This window comes from Vidua macroura, chromosome 10 (genome assembly GCF_024509145.1).
Source record: "Vidua macroura isolate BioBank_ID:100142 chromosome 10, ASM2450914v1, whole genome shotgun sequence".
NCBI lineage: Eukaryota > Metazoa > Chordata > Aves > Passeriformes > Viduidae > Vidua > Vidua macroura.
This window is the reverse complement of record NC_071580.1, coordinates 2,943,921-2,957,500: the sequence shown is the minus strand read 5'-3', so window position 1 is coordinate 2,957,500 and position 13,580 is coordinate 2,943,921. Positions and strand designations below refer to the sequence as shown.

Here is a 13,580-nt window from a genome sequence, read left to right as displayed (position 1 = left end):
GAAACCAAAAACCTTGAGAAGCTAAAAATAGAAGAAAAACCCCACAGAAGATATATTTTGTACATCTAGATTTTGTCTCTGTGCAAGACCACCCAGTACTAAAGGTATGGAAACTTCTTGAGGAATTGCAAGTAGATTATGATGAAAAATTTTTATTAGTGTTAATAACATGGGCTAAAAACCACGGATTGAATACAACTGAAGAAGCTGCCTTTGACTTTAATGTCTGGGCATGAACTGGCCAATTTATAATTCAAGCAGCCTCCAGAGGCGACAAAAACGTGATAAAGTTATAAAGCCATGGAAACTTATCTAAGATTTAATAAGACTGTTAAATACCAAGACATGTGGCAAGGACTGGGCACTGGAGGAGTTACTGGAGGGGATGGGCGCCTTTCCAAGCCCATGGAACATGCGGCCGGACAAAATGGCCACTGCGTGCATCCATGCCATTCCATGTGGCCGAGCCACCCTAAATGCACCCCCCACGGAAGTGCTATTCCCTAGCGAGCTGTTTTCCACAACCCCCCTGCACAGCAGAGCCTCGGAGGGCAACGAAACAGGGGCGAGCAGCGGAGTCCTGGTGGCAGGTGGAGCCATGGCCAGCAGCAGGGATGCGCCCACGCCGGGATGTTATGTGGCGCCGGGGCGTCTGGTGCTGGCACTCTGAGGTTGTTGTGTGGCACTGGAGCGCCCGTGCTGGCACCCCGCAGTTGTTGTGTGGCGCTGGAGCGCTCGTGGTGGCACCCCACAGTTGTGTGGCACTGGAGGGCCCGTGGTGACACCCTACAGTTGTTGTGTGGCACTGGAGCACCCGTGGTGGCACCCCATAGTTGTGTGGCACTGGAGCGCCCGTGCTGGCACCCCGCAGTTGTGTGGCACTGGAGCGCCCGTGCTGGCACCCCGCAATTGTTGTGTGGCACTGGAGCGCCCATGCTGGCACCCCGCAGTTGTTGTGTGGCACTGGAGTGCCCGTGGTGGCACCCCACAGTTGTTGTGTGGCACTGGAGCGCCCGTGGTGGCACCCCGCATTGTTGAGTGGCACTGGAGCGCCCGTGGCGGCACCCCGCAGTTGTGTGGCACTGGAGCGCCCGTGGCGGCACCCCGCAGTTGTGTGGCACTGGAGCGCCCGTGCTGGCACCCCACAGTTGTTGTGTGGCACTGGAGGGCCCGTGCTGGCACCCCGCATTGTTGAGTGGCACTGGAGCGCCCGTGGTGGCACCCCGCAGTTGTTGAGTGGCGCTGGAGCGCCAGTGCCTGCGCTGCGGGGCTCAGGCCACGCCGCCATTTCAGCTGGGCAGCCTATGGCTCAGCTCCATGCTCCTCCCGAGACTGGCTGCTCCTCCCGCTGCTGCCAGGGCCGCCCACACCTCCCATCACCATAGAAATGCCAAAACCGCCTCCTCCTGAAGCCGGGTGGCTTCACCCCCAATTCCATGGAGCTTGGCCATGCCTCTGTCAAGGGACGTACCCACAGCCCCAATGCAGCCTACCTGAGGGCAGGGCCCCGCCCCCAAGCCAACCTCTGAGAACACAGCCACGCCTCCAGTGGGCGTGGCAATGCCCCAAGCCAACCTCTGAGAACACAGCCACGCCTCCAGTGGGCGTGGCAATGCCCCAAGCCAACCTCTGAGAACACAGCCCCGCCTTCAGTGGGCGTGGCCTCATCCCAAGACAACCTCTGAGAACACAGCCACGCCTCCAATGGGCGTGGCCCTGCCCCTGACCCACATCCATTGGTGGGTCTAGGAATTACATCATCAAGAGCTGCAGCCGTCAAACCCGGAAGCAGAGCCACTCCAACCGCCTTGGCCCATCCTGGCACCGCCACAGCCCCTCAGAGCCTCGCAACATCGCCAGACATCAAGGGTGAGTTTGCCAGAGCGTGGCGAAAGCCCCTGCAGGGGGTAAAGAGCATGTGGGAGTTTTATATTATGGGAACATTAGTAAAGAATCCTGCCCAAAAAAATGGTATTGGCTGTGGATATTCTCAGTTCAGTCAGAGAGAAAGAGAAAGGTTTTCTAACCAGGCAAGAGCCTGGGAAGCAGTTGGGAAAGAATGTAAATAATTCTCTAATTTATCTTGTTATTCACATTGTTTATAGATATGCTCTGCCACCGTGCGTCATTCACTGCACACCAATGGTGTGACGTGTTTTTACTCTTAAGACCAATGAAATTAGTCTGCACGATGTTCTCTATATATAGAGCGGTATATTTGAAATAAATCAGAGCTCATTTTCTTTGCCTTCTGATCTGGAGTTCTCTGTTCCCGTCCTGCTCGACAGCGACAATTGGCCACGTAGTGCAGCTACCTCTCGGCAGCAGGAGCAGGCCACCCTCTCACCACGCCCTGCGAGAAGCCAGCGGCTCCCTGCGTATGGGCAGTGAAGAGGCAAACAAAAAAAATCTAACAGCTCCAGCCAAAGCAGTGCCAACAAAAGCAATGCCAGGTTCTCACCCCTCCAACCTCAACAAAGCTTCACAGCCACCTTGCCCTCTGCTGCTTCAACTACACAAAGGTTCTCATAGTCCACAGACTCTAATAAACTAATTAAATAATAAACTAATAACATGTGCTAAGGGTAAAACTATGGAAAGGGTGTCACAGAAGGGTTACAAATATATGCAGCTGTTTACTAAATATGCCCTAGAATTCATAGTACAATATTTATTATTGTTGTTTATGTTTACTAAAATCAAATTGAACAAGTCTCTGATAGCTGATTTCATTACGGTTACTAAGAAAGTATTACGTTTCTGTCTCAAGTATGGGCTACTGTGTATTAAAAATACCCTAGAATGCATGTTACTAAGTTTGTTCATGATACTGCCATCATTACTCCATGCAATGCTACTAGATCAACCTAGAAAACTCAAAGAATTTGCTCGTTCTAACATTCTAGATCCGTTAAGACGTACACATTAATTTAGTAATGTCATAAGCAAATTCCAGTTGCAAAGTTTTTCAACTGAGAATCTGCCACCTGTCATCACTTTAAAAACGAAAATCACCTATTCAAGTCAATGACAAATTCCTAACTAATAACAAAAGGAAGAAAAGTATATTACTTGCACTTGTTACCATAATAACTGAAAAATTAAGATGCCTATATTTCTTTAATTATTCGTAAGTTGTTCATGTTCATTTTTTTGTTCCCAAGTGGCACACCTACACATTATTTTGAACATTTCCAGGGATGGTTCCATTGCCTTTCACCCTTTCAGTGAGGAAATCTTTCCTGTTATCCAGTCAAGCCTCCCCTGGGCCACTGGAGGCTGTTCCCTCTGGTCCTGTCACTTGTCACCTGAAAAACAAGACCCAGTTGTGTGTGATCCCTTTTCAGGTACTTGTAGAGAGCAAAATGCTGACAAATGAGTGTCAAACACTCACTTGGAAAACAATCCCAGTTTTTCTCCTGGGATAAAGAAAATTCTCCTTTTTCCATGCTAAATTGAGGGATAATAGAGAGGGTCTGCACTGTGTTTGCCCCCAAAGTGAAAGCTGCTTTCAGTACACACAGATGGTGAATCATCCTTTACCCAGAGGAGTACAAATCCTGTCGTACAAATTCACTGTGTTCCCATATTTGTCCACCAAATTGTGTTCTCACTGCTGTAAATTTCGTATTAAATTATTTAGGTCAGCTTAAATTTGGAAAGCAACAAAACGAGCACCATTTTTTGCCTCATTTACATGTCTGTGGTTGCTGTAACACGGTTTGCTTCCTAAATTAAAGTGATGCAAGCAGTCTGCCAAGGAAATGAACGGCAATATTTTTTGGTTATATTTTTGAAAAGCTGGTTGTAACTCTCAGACATTAACCCAAAAATAGGTGGACACGTGGAGAATAAAAATTCAGATTTCTTCCAGCATGCACTGGATCTGTGGATGCTCTAGTTTGAAATTTCATAATTTTCATGTGAATGAAGAGCATTTTGAGTCTTTGCTTAATGATTTAAGCATATCAATATCTGTGATCCTGTGATTAAGGCCTGCCTAATGGCAGGTATTGTCAGGATCCAGGGGATCACATTAAAAGCCATTAATAGCTCCATGCTGTGCTCTGACATGATGCAATCCAGCAGCTGCCCCGTGGAGAGACACTCCAGGCATCGTGTCAAAGGGACACAATGCTAATAACTGGGTTAGGATGGGTTTATTTCATCCTGATGGTGCCAGAGCCCTTCCTGTGCCTTTGGCCAGACTCCTCCTCAAGGTCCGCCCTCATCCCACCTCTTGTTTTCACTGCTACTGAGATTCCAGCTCCTGCCAAAAACTCCAGAGCCCATTTCTGGCTGGCTCTGTCCCAGGCAAACACCTCTCAGTTCCTCAGTGCTTCCCATAAACATTTCCACACAGCTCTGTCGGCTCCTGCTGCCTGACATTCCTGTGGGCATGCCCTGTGTGGGCTGACAAAAGTTGCCTTGTGAGTTTCCCTGGGTGGGTCCCACTTTTCTGCTCCCACCAGATGCCCCTTGTCATAATTGGAGAGGTTTTTTCCACTGGGGCTGCTCGTAGCTGATCGTCCTTGCATGAATCCAGCCGTGGAGTGACCCAGCACAGCTTTCCAAGCAAAATGTTCTGGTGGTGTTAGCACTGTGGGCCTTCTGCTTTCTTTTTACTTATTTATTTATATTTTGTTAAATTTGAATTTTTTTTTCTCCCACTGTGGAGAGCCTCTGTGCTGATCCCAAAGGTTGAATCCCCATTTCTCATGCACCAGATGCTCAGCACAAACTAAATTCCCCCTGCCCAGGCACCCATCATGGTAACACCTGTCTCAGCCTTAGGTAAAAATCATTTGCATGGTGACACTCTGGGATCACCTAAGCCCAGAGGGACAATGATTTGGGAAGCATGGAAAGAGCTGGATTTATTCACTTACATTCCCTTTGGTCAGACATCTTGTTTCCTCTCTGTTCTGGTTTAATTACCCCAGCAACATTTGATAAATTTTACTCCTTGCTCATCTTCTCTGGAATAGCTTCCAGCTTTCTCTATAAAACACTCAGATTCAGGCCCTTTCCTATCTCATGCACCAATACTTAATTTCTGTACAGATTTTTATTGATTGCTTTTCTTGGTGTTATTTTATTTTGCTGTTTTATGTCTGCTGCTAACATTTACTAGAGGAATTAATTTACACTCTGCATGGAAGGACATCAGTGCAGATATTTTGGCAACATTAATTGTGGCTAAAATTTGGGGAGGGGGGTGTGGAATAAAAGGATGAGGAGGAAAAGAGGAAAGGGAGCATAGGAAGGTGAGCAAATTGCTTTTCCCTTTCTGTGGTTAAATCCTAACCACTGGTAAATGGCCTTTCAGTGGGGAGGGCAGCTCATTTGTGATACAGGTACAAATGGGCTCAATCAGAGAAACAACCCCACAGGCACTTCCAATTCTTTGTGTGACATTCAAAACCTCCGATGTTTTCAGCAGCTGATGATGGTATTTGCCCTTTTTTTTTTTACTTCCTTTTGTGTGAACATGAAAATTAAAATCACTTGAATGCTTTCACTGAGCGAGTCCTCACCATCGTGCTTTATTCCTCCAGGGGCTCTGGGAAATAGACTGAGAGTCTTTGCCAGCTTTAATGATGCTGTGATTCTGTTTTATGGAAGCTGAGGGAAGGCAATCCATGTGAAACTCAGCAGCACCCACCCGCCCACCTGTGGGCTTTCTCCAGCGTGAGCAAGTTGTTGCTTTGGCAAAAATGAAGGCACAGGGGTTTGTGCCATGAGGTTCCATCTGTGCTTTCCAAATCCATTTCTAGGCAGAACCCTCACTGCATCTCTCATTGGGGTTGATTATTGTGCACACAAGACTCACAGCTGTGCTGGTGGCTCCAACAAGAAGCACTGGCAGTTTCTGGGCAGGCTGATCCCAAGTGGTTTTTTCCTTCCCCAGGGGGTGGCTGCCAGCTAAGGAGCCCAGGAATATTCTGAATAACATCTTTTGGTTATTGCCTGTAGTGACTTCTAGAAAATGCAGCCTCTGAATCCCAAGAGCTGACTTGTTTACTGCGGGGAATGGATGGAAATGGTGCTTTTAGTCAAAATTACCATCAAAAGGTCCTTATTTTTGGTGATATATTGAGAGAAAATTAGAAAACTGCAGCTATAAGAGTGGGGTATTTAAAACAAACCAAAAAGGATGGTGGTGTCCATAAGTTCTGGGTGTCTGAATGCAATCCAATCTTTTCTTAGGATCTTAGGCATATTTTTCAATTTCCCAGGCTCCTTGGTCTGACAACTTAAACAGAAAGTCTTTCAGGCCCTGGACTCTCTTCATGCATTTTGTACTGAACCTGCCTCCGGGCAAAAGGAAGAGAATGAGCAGAGAATCAGAACAGTCCTGCAGCCACTAAAACTCCTCTCCCCAGCCGAGGTCCGCGAGCCCTGCCAGGTTCTCCAGCACTGCACTGAAGTTTTCCTTTCCTGTTTTGACCTCTTGCAACTCCTGCTAAGGGAAAGTACGCTGCAGGATCATTTTTGGAGTTGAAATGCTCTGACCTGATAGAGTGCAAGGGATTGGAAAAGTTGTTGTTTTCGGCTAGTACGGTTTCCATTGTGCAAACAAAAGTGGGAGGAAGGAAAGAGACATTTATGGTGCATGAACTGTCAGGGATCTGCATAGGGCAGGATGATCATGAGCAGAATGTACTATTATTAAAGATAATTCTAACTCCTCTATAATAAAATATTTCCTAATAGTTCTACATGGACAAGCTTTGGAATCAATGTGGCCTCAGCATTTTCATCTGTACCTTCAAAATCCATACTGAGCATCATATTTTGCACATCATCTTGCCTTTCACTTAGTGTTATGTACTTAATGTATAAACATACAGCAACACCTGAGGGAGTCTCCTGTCTTTTTGCAGGAAGCCACCTGTTCTGCCAGGGCTGTTTTTTCAAGCAGATGGCCCTGTGATGGATTATCCGCTCCTCGCCCACCGCGGCGTCTTCCCGAGCAATTTGCACAGATGTTTTTAATGAGGTTTTCCTGCTTACACAACACTTGCACATCCACAGGACAAAGTGGCCTTCTGCTGAAAAGCCACCCAGCCTGAGAAGTTTGTTTCTGTGCTGGGGAAGAGCTTTCCCAGGCCCGTTTCCCAATGGGATCTGGGCATGACCCTTTGGAAGAGGTCGGCATGTGGTGCCCCAGCGGTAACAAAATAAGCAAAACCTCTTCCAGGCTCATCTGTTACACCCTAAGTTATATTTCTTTCATGAAAGAAAAAAAGCCAAAAATATCAAATCTGCTAGGAATTATAGAAAACAAAGGGAAAATAGTTCTGGAATATTTTTTTGTGATTATGAGGAAAAATAAAGTGTGTGCTGATGTTGACCGACACATCACAGAATCATTTAGGTTGGAACAGCACTGTAAGACCAAGTCCAACCACAAACCCAGCATTGCCAAGCCCACCACTAAACCATCCCCACGTGCCACATCCACACATCTTTTAAATCCTTCCATCCCCGCTGTTTTCACCTGCTGGAGCAGTTTTGGGAAGATGCAGCCCGGCTGCATGGGGGCTGCAGTGACCTGTCAAACCTCCTCTCCACAAACTTCAGACCTACAGCAGGGCACCAGTGGAACTGAGGCTTTATCTCATGACAAACACCCAATTATTCCCACTAAAATCCATGGTTGTGACATATTCAGGAGCCGTGACCCTTTTATGAGATCGCAGACTGGGACACGCTGAATTTGTTCCCTCTGTAACTTCCCACCCGCAGGTCCCAGCAGGTCCTGGTGTCAGGATCAATTTTTTCGTTCCTATTTTCACCGTGCTGGATGAAATTGGAATCTGAAAACTGCAGTGGCTTAGGCTGAACCTTTGAACATCCTTATGGCATTTCCATCAGAGATGTCATCTCTCTTGTGGGTGCAGAAACTCAAAGGCAAAATGAGGATCATGTTAGACAAAGCCTAAAATAGTGAGAATTGGGAGGACTGGGAAGAATTCCCACTTCTCAGATACAAATTCTACTTAAGAGAGTCAAATGAGCTCATTGATCCACCAGACCTTAGTTATTTGCAGAGTTTTGGTATGGGAGAGCATAAAATGGAGAATTTCAAGCTGCTGTTGTAAGGTGATAATGGGAATTAAAATATCTTTATTTTAAACAATTAGAGCTTTGCTATCTATAGGAAAGAAACAGGAAACAGAAAGAGAAAAAAATCATACAGAAAAAACGTAACTTATAATTTAATTAGGTTTTTTTTTTTCTCACAAGCTAAACATCAGGCTGCAATAATGGCATGCAAGTCATGTTGAGCACACATTAATAATTTTTTATTTTCTTCATTGATCCTGATCACTAAAAGGCAAAATATGGAATTATGTAATGCCACAAGGAACTAAGAATATGCTAACATTCAAAATAACAACAACAACAACAACAACAACAACAACAACAACAATAATAATAATAATAATAATAATAATAATAATAATAATGTTATCTTTTCACTGGCTGTATTTTCTCAGTGGCTCTGATTTCTCCAAGATATTTATACAGGTACAGACCATAATTGTGCTAATAAAGAGGAAATTATACTGATCTATAATTAGCGTAATAAGGAGAAAGGTACAGCAGATCATAATTGAATCAATAAGGGGAAAATATAATCACGTTTAATGGCTTACATGAGTGTTAGTGTCTTCTGTATACTTAATAAATTGGTACCCATTTTCATGGTGTATATCTGAAACACCTTTCCTGATATCATCAAGTTACCCTTCAGATCTATTGTTGTGCAGTTCTGCTGGCCCCGGAACCCCTCTGGGGTGAGGTTTTTTGGAATAATCAGAATAATAGCAGAATTTCAGATGGGTTTGACCATCAGCTGCGATCATCTGTTGCAGCACTTCATCCCTGTCCAGGTTTATTTAGGGTGTCCCTGGTTTAAATCCATGGATACACACGTGGGCATGGTTATACAAGGTGAGATTTGGAAAAAGAAACACGGAAATGCTTGAGAGGTGTAACCCCTCGGGGTCACTGTGTTTGGGCATGAAAAGATGCTCTGCAGGCAGGATAAGCTCGAAGGACAAGGCAGTGATTTATTTCCTAATATTCACAGTAGAATAACGTGGCTGCAATTCCTTACTGCTGCTGAGCTCCCACCTTCTGTGGGCTTTTTTTTTAACCTGAAAATTTCACAGCTCGCAGCTTCGATGTGTTTCCCTGCGAGTCCTTGAGCTGCTAAGTGTCTCCTTCTCAGCAATCTTCCTCCCTGTCTGCAGTCTGACCTTTGGGAGCCTGTAGAGCTCGAGTTTACTTGTTTCCCTCACAGCTTTTTCTCACGACGGGGTGGTTTGCTCAGAGGTTCGAGCCAAGGTCACGCAGATGCTCGGTGTGGAAATCCAGCCAGGGATCAGAGAGAGAGCTGAGCCCTCCCAGGGGAGTTTACCAAGGCCGAGGTTTAAAGCAGCCTCCCCACATCTTCAGAGAAATGGCATCAAATATAGTTTGGATATAATTGTCTTATTGATTTCCCTCTCAGACCTTAAGAAAATAAGGATGTTTCCTACTTTTACATACCGTGAGCGTGTAAATATTTCCTCAGACATGCCCACTCTTGGTGTGTGACATCCTTTACTTTGAGGTGACACCTGCAAAGATTTTCAGGCCAGTTATCCTGGCAGGAGCCCAGCTGCTCTTTTTGAGCTGTGGATGGCTTAGAAGGGCAGGACCAAATCTGGTGAATGGGATCTTCATGTGCAAGGTCAGAGAACACCTTGGGAGAGAGGCTCATGTTTTCCACCAGAAATGTCTGAGATATGTATTTCTCCAAATATTTTTCTCTCTCAAAGATTTCTCAGCTCTGCTAAGTCCTGAAGATCAATGGAAAGAGAGATTTTACAAGAGCACGGAGTGAAAGGACAAGAGGGGATGGCTTCAAACTGAGAGAGAGGAAGTTTAGGTGGGATATTGGGAAGGAATTGTTCCATGTGAGGATGCTGAGCCCTGCACAGGTGCCCAGAGCAGCTGTGGCTGTCCCTGGATTCCTGGAAGTGTCCAAGGCCAGGTTGGACAGGGTTTGGAGCAGCCTGGGACAGTGGAAGGTGTCCCTGCCATGGCAGGGGTGGCACTGGGTGGGCTTTAAGGTCCCTTCCAACCCAAACCATCCTGGGATTCCATGATTCTGTGATAATATGGAATGTGTGTGACTTAGGATATTAATAATACTGAGGGGGCAGTTAATTGTGAACTAAATCACAAAAAAATACTATTTTTATATTAATATTTATATTAATATTTTAGTAAATATTTTAATGTATTTTATGTATTATGTATTTTATGTATTTCCATATACATTTATATATTATACCTATTGTTCTCTAAGCTTCTTAGACTAACAAATATCAATTTTTCCCAGAGCTGAACTTTGCTTTCATTTCTTCAGATGCTTGGGCATTTCTTTGATCAAAGTCCCCGTGTCAATGTGACAATGATTTCACATGTACACGTGAAATAACAAAAAGAACCTTGCCCTAAATAAAAAAAAATTACATTACCTTATAGAATCTCATTAGATAGATGGTTAGAGATATTAAAAAAAAAGGCAAAACCTATGAGTATAAATACGTATATGTATGTAGGTGTACAGCATATATATATATATATAAAAATATTTCTCCCACTGGTTTGCACCTCCTTTTCTTCCACTCTCCCATAGGATCACTGAGAAAATGATGACTCTCCACACAATTACTGAGGGCATTAAATGTATTTAATCTCTAATTTTCGCCCAGGTATTTTTAGCAAGCTAAGTAATAACTAAAAAGAAGTGTTTCCTCTCACAGCACACAGTTGTGAAACTTTAATTTATATGTTAATTTTTTTTTAATTAAAGGGGAAAAATACAGAATTTGGCTTAGTTTTCTTTAAAAGTACAGCATAATAGCCTGACATTAAGCTGAAGGACAATAGTGGAGAGGTCTGACAGTTACCTGAAGACATCCAGGTAACCCCAAGGCTGAACTTGGAGTTTCCTGGTGCCTTGGAAACAGCCTGAGACAGTGGAGTCACTTATCCCAGGGTCACCTTGTCAGAAAACTCCACATTTTGCATTTAGTGAAGCAGTGCCTCGGAGCAGGAGGCTGCTCCAGGTGCCCTGGGCTCTCTGAAGAGGAGCAGGGAGGGGAAGGCACAGCCCTGACAGCAAATGAAGGAAAAAACGGACAATGTTTGAAAACAGATGAAGCCAGAAGCAGCATTTTTCGTCTTTGAGTCTCCTGCTGCTTCTCTACTGCTCAAGGCAAAGAGGTTGAGAGCTCAAGCATGGTCATAAGCATCTGAAATTTGCTTTAAAGTGGCCTCTAACAAGATTTAGGGTTTATGATTCATCCCTCTGATGTAACAGAAATGAAGGAAGTGTGTGTCACCTGGCCACGTCCCCAAATGGGCTGAGGAGGCAGCAGAGAAAGGCAGCAAATGCTGAAACATTGAGTACTCCCTCAGTTTGAGTAGCACCATTTAGTGTTTCACTTGAAAGGTTTTGATCAGCAAGAGTTGTCACCAGAAATAATTCTGAATGAATTTTATTATTTTAAAAATTCTATTGTTAAAATTGTATTATTAAAACATTTCTTATTAAATATTTATTTAATTATTGTTAATATATATTATTATTTATATTATTATTATTTATATTAGTATTACAATATTATATTACTATTTTATTATTAAATATTTCTATTAAACTGCTGAGTTAACAGTCATGGTTAAGAATTCTGCAATCCCACTGTATTGGACAGTTCTGTGCTGAAAGTTTAGGGATTTTTCATAGAATTATGGACTCCTCAAAAGGCCTGGGTTGAAGAGATCTAAAAATCAGCCAGTTCCAACCCCTGCCATGGTGGTTTAGGTTTAGAGTGGGACATATTCTCTCCAGTGAACATATCCATGCAAAATTCCTGTGGAAGGTCTGATTATAAAGGACGTGGTAAAATTACCAGGAGAAATGAAATAATCCTGCTTTCTTGAACTTTCCTCTGTTAAAACACTAATTCCCATGCTGGCTTTAAAAACCCCACTTGTAATCTCCATATTAAGGTCAATAAACTTCATCCTTAACTTTTTATTTCTGCTTTATTCCTGTTCTATGCGTTGCCAAATATTGCTTTTGTGTAATTGAAACAGAGCTGTAGTTTGATTATTAAACAGGGAAGGTAATTGTGTTTGGCTCTAAAGGGGGAAGCAAATGTGGACAGCAGGAAAAAAAGGCTTAAATTGTGGAAAAATTACTTTTCTTTTTTTTTTTTTTTTTTTTATTTCAGAGCAGAGCTAGAGAGCAGATGCTGCTGGGGGACAGCAGTCCCAATTCCAAGGGGTGGCTTTCTGGTTCCATGGGGTGGCTCGGGGAAGGGGGTTTAATAAGAAAGTTTGTAAGGGTGGTGTATGGAATTTTTTCTTTTCCCCACCCCTCTGTTTTCATCTGCACCCTGCAGAATTTTTGCATTTTTAATGCTGTGTTGTAGGACACGTCCCCCAGCCGTGGTTCAGCCTGGCTTTGCACCTGCAGCGTGGAATTCTGGTGGGAACAATGCTCAGGAGCCTCAGGAAAAAGGAGGATATCAGGTGTGCTCAGCACCACGGGGGATTTCCTGTTTGAGGCTTAAGAAAAGAGAGCAAGCAGCATGTGACACCACGTGGGTCCCATTTTTAACCCTAAAATCAGAAGGGGACCATGCAGATCTGTGCCACAGCCTGGATGTGCAGGAGCCAAGTGATGCAGCTGGTGCTTGACATGTCCAGGCAGGGCACATTTCTGTTTTATCTGCCACAGCTGTTAAAACCAATAAGAAATACTTATTTACAATGAAAATCTGAGGTTTGAGTACAGAGAAAAAAAAATTACAGGTGAGAGAGTGCTCTAAGCAAGATGAAAGAGAGGCTTGAATTATTTACATTTGTATTTATTCTTATAAAACAGATGCCCCACGCTCGGAACAAATCCCTGCTGTGTTCCCCCAGCCCTGTGCCTGGTTTTGCCCAGCCTGGGGTTGTCCCTGGAGCATTTCCAGGGCTGCTCTGGGAGCAGATGTGGGATGGGAGGCAGATCAAGTGGCTGCTGCCAACTCTCGCGAGCTCCATGTCAGAAAGAGTTGATTATAATGTCAGCACCGGCCAATTTACGGGCTTAAAGCAGCAGCTGCACCGCTGCATTTCCCCCAGGGATCCCAAGATCCCCACTCTTAAAAACTTTGTAGTTTCTTGTAATAGAAGCAGGGTAAGTGATTCTCTCTTTGCACGTCTCTGCCTGCCAGGATAATTTGCGGTTCAGCTTGATTTGCGCGGGGATTGGGATCTCTGGGAACGCTCTGCTCTGCCCATTTGTTGCTCTCCGGGGGAAGCTGCCTCTGCTCTGCAAATGGAACAGCGTGTGTAGCAGACCTTGGCATTATTCAAGGGATCCTGGGCTAAGTAAATTAAGCTGAGCTAGAAATCACTTATTAATTCAACCATCTTTCCTATTTAAATAGCGATTATGTAGTCCGGTGTATAGATTTTTTGGCTGGGTAAAGATTTGTAAGGGAGAGGAAAGAGGCTTT

At 44.3% G+C, this 13,580-nt stretch overlaps 1 protein-coding gene across 4 annotated transcripts in view; it reads left to right on the top strand.

The window, feature by feature from the left end:
* Positions 1-13,580, top strand: part of BCHE (butyrylcholinesterase) — a 50,760-nt gene that overhangs the window by 10,049 nt on the left and 27,131 nt on the right. Inside the window, exon 1 of one of the 4 annotated variants that reach the window (XM_053986627.1) lies at positions 1,667-1,869. The exons of 1 other annotated variant lie outside the window; for it this stretch is intronic. The gene's annotated coding sequence lies outside the window, so the exon portion shown is untranslated. Of the gene's footprint in view, positions 1-1,666; positions 1,870-13,152; positions 13,259-13,397; positions 13,453-13,580 lie in introns of those variants that run through there. 2 more of the 4 variants (XM_053986629.1, XM_053986630.1) reach the window with 2 other exon arrangements.